Genomic DNA, 6763 nt, shown 5'->3' on the forward strand with positions numbered 1-6763 from the left:
GTATTGGAGTTATACCTCTTAAAATGAATTAAGAATAATTTATTCCCCCTCTGTTTTCTAAAAGATTTTGTGAGATTGGTATGACTTGTCCTTAAATGTTTAATAATACCATCTAGGCCTGAGGTCTTCTTGTTAGAAAGATTTTATTTTAATAGATGTTGAATTCTTTTAACACACACAGGGATATGTAAAATTATACCTATAAATTTTGGCAGTTTATATTTTTCAAGCTATTTATTTCTCAACAAATATCAATGAGGTTTTCTGTAGAAGATTCAGAAATTTTGGATCCCTTCAGATAATATTGTGACAGATGTTCAAGAGTGAGCAAAGCCCCTAGACGTGACCTCAGTGTGTACTGTGGCCTTCCCCATGTGACTAGGGTAACTTGTACTGTGTCTGCATAGTGGTTAGAAGCTAGCAAATTAACAATATCAGTATCCATATACATACCTTGTTACTGAGACCATGTAAATCTGTTCCAGCATAGATCCCTTACAACATCTGGCATAATGTCTACAGCTGAGGCTACTGCTGATTGATTTTGTGTTCCTCTCTCCTCTTTCAGTATTTTTTTTTTTTTCCTGTAGAGGCAAGACTTGTGAATTAAATATGGATATGATGGACACAGTTAATCCTGTTTAAAATCGGCCAAAATTACTTCAGCCACAACCAGTAATAGGGACAAAAGTGTCAGCAAACCTAAAGGCGACCCAGATCACAAGTCCCATTTTAGAATCTGCTTCCTAGGATGATTTCTTTGACCAGTTTTTGTAGGTCAGGTTTCTACTGGAATCAGACTCTGAAATGGAGTCTGTGTGAAGGTTATTCATTTTGTAGACACCTAACAGTCAGACTGTACAGGGGGAGAGGCTGAGATCTGTGATATCGATAGTCTTCAGCCAGTCTTAAGCGGATCTCTGAAACTAGAATGGCCATTTACAAATAAGACAAGAACAGGGATGCCTCAACAAATTGTTACATACTAGCTACTCCCTGGAGAAGGAAACGGCAACAGACTCCAGTATTCTTGCCTGGAGAATCCCAGGGATGGAGGAGCCTGTTGGGTGCCGTCTATGGGGTCGCAGAGAGTCAGATACGACTGATGTGACGCAGCAGCAGCAGCAGCAGCTACTCCCTGAGATGAGGTGTAACCATGGGAAAGCTAGTTCCTTTTTTTAAAAAATAAAAAAAGTTAGTCAGTCATATCTGACATTTTGTGACCCCATGGACAGTAGCCCACCAGGCTCCTCTGCTCATGGAATTCTCCAGGCAAGAATACTGGAGTATGTAGCCATTCCCTTCTCCAAGGTATCTTCCCAACCCAGGGATCGAATCTCTCTCTCCTGCATTGCAAGCGGGTTCCTTATTGTCTGAGCCACCAGGGAAGCAACTGAGAGAATGAGGGTTTCCGTATTAGCAGAAGATCCACTGAATATAAATCAGACACATGTCAAGGTCCCATAACTAGGCACCAACTGACCTCCCAATTTTTTGCAGAGAATAATTGCACAGTATCCTCTTTATCATTAGTGATTACCATTTTTATATATGTAAATATTATAGGCAAAATCATGTCATTTGCATTTTTATTGAATAATGCAATAAAGTTTTTATATGCTAATTAATTCTTAGTCATTCTTAGATTAAAAACTAATCTTTTTAATTGTCTATTTTCTGTCATAGGACCCAGCTTTTAATCGGCTAAAAGATTTTACACTTAATTAACTGAAAGATCTTATGCTCTTATAATCAGTTGGCTAAAATAACTGTTATTCTCTTTTTACAAGCTAAACACATTGAAAAGTCATTCACAATCTTTCCAAAACCCAAATAAAATTGTGAGGCTGGTTTCTATAATTATGTAAATTCATTTTCTATTGCTGATCATACAGGTTGGAAATCTTAAAACATTTTTAAAGATTCACTCTCTTTCTTCCTAATATTCACAGTCAAAATTGATCCTCAATTTACTTACTGTTGGCTTCTCATTTCTATATCCATTGTCTTGCTCTACTTTAGTCTTTACCCATTCCATCTGTTATAGTGCAATTTCTTAGAAGCCATTGTTTCTAACTTTCAATCTCTTTTATTGAGGACTGGCAAATACATTTCCATAATTGTTTTTTCCCTAAAACACTCCTCTCTGCTAAGAAACCTGAAATATTTCTCATTGTGTATAGAATTTATTACGAGCAACTAACCATAGAATTTGCCTGGAAGATCTAACTGAACTTTCCTCGCTAGCTTTTGTTTTATCTTCCCTTGTAGCTCAGTTGGTAAAGAGTCTTCCTGCAATGCAGGAGACCCTGGTTTGATCCCTGGGTCGGGAAGATCCCCTGGAGAAGGAAATGGCAACCCACTCCAGTATTGTTTGCCTGGAGAATCCCACGGACAGAGGAGTTTGGCAGGCTACAGTCCATGGGATCGCAAGAGTCAGACACGACTTAGCAACTAAACCACTACCACATGTAGCTTGTATTTTCAGCCAAAAACCTCTGTATTTTTTATTCATCCTACCTTCTGCTTTTGTCCATGCTTATTAACTCTGGCAGAAAACATCTCATTGTCCCTTTGAAAATACTCCCTTCCCTAAGGGAAAAAAAAATGCCGTAATTTTCTTTTCAATCAGAAGTTAATTTGTTTCTTTTATATGTCAGAGCATTTAAAATTTTTATACTGCTTGACACATTCTGATCTTACTACAGTTTATCTCTTGTCAAAATGTTTCTTACCTGAGAGTTGAAATGTACCAGTTCCTATTCATATATACAGTATAACTTTTAAACTTATTTCTATCAAAGGCAATTTGGAGAATTGTCTAGATTTTTAAACATTCTTCTAATACTGATGAATGACAATGTAATATTGACTTTGTTATTCTTTAGATGGAAAAATTTCAGTAATCACTAGACTATTATATACATGGAAAGGGATTGGTAATTGAATTACTATATTATTTAGAAGACATGGGTAAATGCCAAATAAAACTGCACCAGTCAGAATTTTAAAACTGAAAAATTTCAGGACACAGTAAATATTGTATAACATGTACAAGTAAAAATGTTGCTAGTCTTCTGAATGCATTCCTCAGAATAAAGGGAGATTCTTATTGAAGTCATATGGCACCCCACTCCAGTACTCTTGCCTGGAAAATCCCATGGACGGAGGAGCCTGGTCGGTTGCAGTCCGTGGGATCGCTAGGAGTCGGGCACGACTGAGCAACTTCACTTTCAGTTTTCACTTTCATGCGCTGGAGAAGGAAATGGCAACCCACTCCAGTGTTCTTGCCTGGAGAATCCCAGGGACGGGGGAGGCTGGAGGGCTGCCGTCTCTGGGGTCGCACAGAGTCGGACATGACTGAAGTGACTTAGCAGCAGCAGCATTCATATTTCAGGAAACTTTAATTGGAGTAACAATTATTTAGACTTGTTTGTAACCAAACCATATTAGCCATCTTTTACAAGGTTAGAGCTCAAATCACTTTATGTAGAAATGCCGCAGAAACTGAAGGGTTCTTCATATAGGCACTTGTGTATATATGCTTGGAAGTATGAGAGAAGTAGTTTGAATGTGAATTCTGATTTCTTGGAGAAATGAAATTTTTGGTAAAGAAGACAAAATTCTCAAAGTGGTATTCCTTTTTTAAAAGCTATGTTCAACATACAAGTCTTTCATTTGATTTATGTTTCGCAAGTATTTTCACCAGTCCCTGGCTTATCTTTTCATTTTCTTGCTGGTATCTTTTGAAGAGTAAAACTCTTTACATTTTATCTTTTCATGGTTAAAGTTTTATGTATCCTAAAAATAAAATTTGCCAAACTATTGGATTGAAAAATATTTTCCTATATTTTAGAAGCTTTATATTTCCAAATTTTATTGATTCTATGATCTGCTTAGAGATAAACTTTGTATGTTATGTAAGGCCAGGGATTGGCTCAGGTTCATTTTCCACAGGGGCCTAAAACAGTACCAAAGCAAAAAAGAAGAATTTCATGATTTAACCACATTGCATATTTCATTTAAAAATCAGTTAAACTTGTATGTGTGCGTCTATTTCTGAACTCTCTACTCTGTAATTTTTGATGTATAATTATATCTTAATAGTTTTATGTGTCTTAAAATTAGATGTAAGCCCTCTAAACTTGATCTTTATTTTCAAAGGGGTTTAGCTATTATAATTACTTTGCATAATCCATATACATTGTAGAATCAGCTTACTACTCCTTACAAAAGAATTTCCTGGAATTTGATTGTAATTATAATGATCCTATAGAATTATTTGCTTATAAATGATATTTTAATATTATTGGATCTTCTGCTCTGTATCATATATTTTTTCATTTAGATCCTCTTTAATGACCTTACAATGTTATATAATTTTTATGTACAAAACTTTGCCACATTTTAAATGTATCTGAGTGTTTCATGTTTTTTATTCATTTGCAAATAGTATTTTATTTCAATTTCACACATTATGGATATATAAAATTCATTTTTACTGCCTTATTAAATTTCTACCTTACTACATTTATTTGTTTTGATGATAATGCTTGAATTCTTCATGTCTCTACATAAAAGATAACATCCTCTACAAATAGTTTAATTTCTTTCTTTCAAAGCTATAGTTTTTTGTTTCTTTTTCTTCTTTTATTATAATGGTTAGGCAATTATGTACAGTATTAAATAGAAACATTAACAAAAAACATTATTTGCTTGTTACTGATCTTAGTGGAAGGATAGTTTATCTTTCACCAGTAGAAATTACATTAATTGTTGGTACACCAAGTTGAGGATATTCCTTTTAATTCTTAGCTTGCTGAATATTTTCATCATGAATGGGTATTAGTCTTGCTGTCAAATGTTTTTATTTATTTACTTTTCATTGATATGTTGATTTTTTATTTTCCTAAACTTACTTTTTCGGTATTATTTTTTAATGCATTGAAGTAGAAGATTAAGAAGTAGAAATTTAGGACTGATTTTATGCATCTTTCCTTTTATTATTGAAGTATAGTTGATTTACAGTGCTGTGTTAGTTTTGAGTACATAACAAAGTGATTCAGTTGTACAATCATATGTCTATTCTTTTTCAGATTATTTTCCCATATAGTAGAGTAGAGTAGAGTAGAGTAGAGTAGAGCTCCCTGTGCTATACAATAGGCCTTGTAGATTATCTATTTTATATATAGTAGTGTGTATATGTTAATCCCTCTTTGCTAACCATAAGTTTATTAAGTCTGTGAATCTATTTCTATCTTATGAATAAGTTCATTTGTATTATTTTTTTAGATTCCACATGTAAGTGTTATATGATATTTCTCTTTATCTGTCTGACTTCACTTAGTATAATAATCTCTAGGTATGTCATGTTGCTGCAAATGGCATCATTTTGTTCTCTTTTATGGCTGAGTAATATTCTGTTGTATGTGTATATATATACACCACTTATTTATCCATTCCTCTGTTGATGGATGTTCATGTTGCTTCCATATCTTGCCATTGTATATAGTGCAACAATAAACATTGAGGTACATATTTCTTTTCAGAGTGTGGTTTCTCTTGATATATGCCCAGGAGTGGGATTTCAGGATCATTGTTGTTCAGTTGCTCAGTTATGTCCTACTCTTTGCAACTCCATGGACTGCAGCATGCTAGCCTTCCCTGTCCTTCACCATCTCCAGGAGGATCACAACATAGTTTAATATTTAGTTTAAGGAAACTTCATACTCTTCTCCATAATTGTTGTACCAGTTTACATTACCACTAAGTGTAGAATTATTTCCTTTTATCCACATCCTCTCCAGTATTTATTGTTTTTAGACTTTTTGATGGTGGCCATTCTGGCCAGTATAAGATGATACCTCTTTGTAGTTTTGATTTGCATTTCTCTAATAATTAGACAAGTTGAGCATTTTTTTTTTATGCACCTCTTGGCCATCTGTATGTTTTGTTTGGAGAAATGTCTGTTTAGATCTTCTGCCCATTATTTGATCAGATTGGTTGTTCTTTTGATATTGAGCTATTTGTATATCTTGGAGGTTAATCCTTTCATCACATCATTTGCAAATATTTTCTTCCATTCTGAGGGTTGTCTTTTCATTTCGTGTATGGTTTCCTTCTCTGTAAAAAAGCTTTTAAGTTTAATTAGGTCACATTTGTTTATTTTTGTTTTTATTTTTATTACTGTAGCATATGGATCCAAAAAGATTTTGCTGTGATTTATGTTGAAGAGTGTTTTGCTTATGTTTTCCTTTAAGAGTTTTATAGAGTCTGGTCTTACATTTAGGTATTTAAATCATTTTGAATTTATTTTGTATATAGTGTTAGGGAATATTCTAATTTCATTATTTTATATGTAGATATCCAGTTTTCTCAGCACTACTATTGAAGAGATTCTTTTCTCCGTTGTACATTCTCACCTCGTTTGTCATAGATTAATTGACCGTAGGTGGATGGGCTTTACTCTGGGCTTTCTATGCTGTTCCATTGATCTGTAAGCCTGTTGTGGTGTGAGGACCATACTGTTTTGATTACCATTTTGACTAGCTTTATAGTATATTGTGAAATCAAGGAGCCTGATTCTTCCAGCTCCGTTTTTCTTTCTAAAGATTGCTTTGGCTCTTTGGGATCTTTTCTGTTTCCATACAGCTTTTAAGATTTTTTGTTTCAGAGCTCCAAAAAGTACTGTTGGTAATTTGATAGGGACTGCGTTGAATCTGTAGATTGTGTTGGGTATATAGTCCAACGCTAATGAAAAAAT

This window comes from Bison bison, unplaced genomic scaffold (genome assembly GCF_000754665.1).
Source record: "Bison bison bison isolate TAMUID 2011002044 unplaced genomic scaffold, Bison_UMD1.0 scf7180017864339, whole genome shotgun sequence".
In the NCBI taxonomy this organism is placed as follows: Eukaryota; Metazoa; Chordata; class Mammalia; order Artiodactyla; family Bovidae; genus Bison; species Bison bison.